This window comes from Herpailurus yagouaroundi, unplaced genomic scaffold, assembly GCF_014898765.1.
Source record: "Herpailurus yagouaroundi ecotype Mexico unplaced genomic scaffold, PumYag 187, whole genome shotgun sequence".
Taxonomy (NCBI): domain Eukaryota; kingdom Metazoa; phylum Chordata; class Mammalia; order Carnivora; family Felidae; genus Herpailurus; species Herpailurus yagouaroundi.
Window position 1 is genome coordinate 5,146,041 of NW_024412418.1, and position 2,866 is coordinate 5,148,906.

General features: G+C 44.0%; 1 pseudogene; it reads left to right on the forward strand.

The window, feature by feature from the left end:
* The first annotated feature begins 1,072 nt into the window (after positions 1-1,072).
* LOC121043946 (olfactory receptor 4C16-like) lies at positions 1,073-2,251 on the forward strand (annotated as a pseudogene).
* The last annotated feature ends 615 nt before the right edge of the window (positions 2,252-2,866 follow it).

Consider the following 2,866-nt stretch of genomic DNA (forward strand, 5'->3'; position numbering starts at 1 on the left):
CTGAGGGCTCTCAGGTTGCCGTTCAGAAACTGGAGAAAGAAAAACAGAAACAGGGATATGTGAGATATTTTCAAATATGAAAGAATATTCACTTCTGTTCATTTGTATTGATCAAGTCCTACATGTCACAAATATGCTTGAAATTTCCAGCATATTATTTAAATGCTGTATTTCCTGTTCTTCCTTTAAAGCTGCTATATGTGAGAAGGTATGCAGAGAAGCAGAAGATGTTGGATTTACAAATAATACATTTATAAAAATATGTGTAACAAATACGTGATATATAAACATATGCATCAAAAGGACATTCTTCATAAGATTGGGAGTGGCATGTGAGGTCACATGAATCTTCATGAACCTCCAAGAACAGTCAAATCCTATAAGTTGAGCGATATACGATGCAAAACAGGACCCCAGTATTTATTAAATGTATGTAAAATATAAATAAAGAAGGAAATAATAGTATGGGGCCACATAACTTAATTTTATAATCACTGAATCGGCAAAATCAATCAGAATCATGTCAAATCTAGCAGGGGGTTATATTTGAAGAGTGCTAGGGGTTCCCCGGGTGGCTCAGTGGGTTAAGCATCCGACGTCAGCTCAGGTCATGATGTCACAGTCTGTGAGTTGGAGCCTCGCGTCCAGCTCTGTGCTGACAGCTCAGAGCCTGGAGCCTGCTATGGTTTGTGTTTCCCTCTTTCTCTGCCCCTTCTGTCCCTCTCTCTCTCTCTCTCTCAAAGTAAATAAACATTGAGGAGTGCTGAGAAAGGTATCACACTAGTAAGATAATTTGGGACTCATAATGCCCATTGAAGTGGTCATTAAAAATTAAAAACAAAATACTGTAGTGACATGGAAAAAAAAACACCCACAAAATGTACCTGATGAGGAATATTTATTTTTGCTGAAAATATCCCACAATCACACACGGTATCATGAATTCTTTTGCTTAAAATATTCCATAACATCTCCTAGCACACCGTAAATCAATTTCTTTATTTTTTTGCAGACAAATCTTTTCACACTTCCCCTTCTCACTCATGATCATGCAGCTGAATAATGTTAAATTTTTCTGCTCCAGTTGACAGGGGATCCTGTTAGGAGGAAAACAGGGTTTGTCATTTTCTTGCTTCTCTATTCGGGGATGTTGCTGGGTAACGTTCTGATCATTACCACTGTCAAGGCCCCCCCGGGGAACTCAGGAGTCCTGTGTGTATCTTCCTAGCCCACCGATCCTTATCTGACACCTGCTTCTGTACTTCCGTAGCCCCTGGAATGATTGTGGATGCCCTTAAAAAAAAGACCACTATCTCTTTCAGTGAGTGCGTGATACAGGTCTTCCCGTTCCATTTCTTTGGCTGCCTGGAGATCTTCATTCTTATCCTCATGGCCGCTGACCGCTATGTGGCCATCTGTAAGCCCCTGCACTACACAACCATCATGAGTCGACGGGTCTGTGCTGTGCTGGTGGCTATGGCCTGGGTGGGGTCCTGTGTACATTCTTTAGCTCAGGTTTTTCTCGCCTTGAGTTTACCCTTCTGTGGTCCCAATGTGATCGATCACTATTTTTGTGACTTGCAGCCATTGTTGAGACTCGCCTGTACAGACACTTACGTAATCAACCTACTCTTGGGGTCCAATAGCGGGGCCATTTGTACCCTGAGTTTTGTCATGCTGATGTGCTCCTATGTTAATATCTTGTATTCTCTGAGAAACCACAGTGCTGAAGGGAGGAGAAAAGCCCTCTCCACCTGTGTCTCCCACATCATTGTGGTCATCTTGTTCTTCGGTCCTTGCATATTTATATATACACGCCCTGCAACCACCTTCCCCATGGATAAGATGACAGCTGTGATTGGAGCGCCTGGGTGGCTCAGTCAGTTAAGGGTCCGACTTCAGCTCAGGTCATGATCTTGCGGCTCATGAGTTCAAGCCCCAGGGTCTGGCCCCCTGGTCAGGCCCCACCGTACGGCTGCGACCAGCAGCATCCGGCTGCCACCGGCTCTGTGCCGACAACTCGGAGCCTGGATCCTGTTTCAGATTCTGGGTCTCACTCTCTCTCTGCCCCTCCCCCACTCGCGCTCTGTCACTCTCTCAAAAATAAACTTAAAAAAAAAAAAAAGATGATAGCTGTGTTTTATACAAATGGGAAATGTTTGCTCAACCCTCTGATTTATATGCTGAAGAATGCAGCAGTGAAAAGTACCATGGGAAATTATGGCACAAGAAGTCGATCTCAGATGGCTAAACATGAATGGAAGCTTCAAGTATTTCTTCATAGTTTGGGCATACCTAGAAGCCTATAAAGAATATAATATTTTTTCATGTTTATTTATTTATTTTTGAGAGAGAGTGAGCACAAGCATGAGAGGGACAGAGAGAGAGAGAGAGAGGGAGACACAGAATGTGAAGCAGGCTCCAGGCTCCGAGGTGTCAGCACAGAGCCCCACACAGGGCTCAAACCCATGAACCGTGAGATCATGACCTGAGCCCAAGTCGGACGCTTAACCGACTGAGCCACCCGGATGCCGCAAGAATATAATCTTCTCATGGTTGAGCTAATATAATCCTGTCCTGGGGGCATGAACACCACTTCTTTCAGGAAAATAAGCAATCTGAACACAGACCGGTTGGTGTTAAGTCGGTTTTACGTAGAGGAATAGATAGCATAAGGTACAAACAGGTATGTAAGGTCTACAACTTAGATAGCCTTCACCGTTCTGTCTCCACCTGTCTCGTCTAAAAATTTGTGGTTTTGATCTAGTGCTTTCCCTGCCCCTCTTCATGTCGACTCCTGGTGTCTTCTGCTCTTCTGTACCACCCTATAGACTCACAACCACAGAGTGGCAGGCTTTCCCTCATC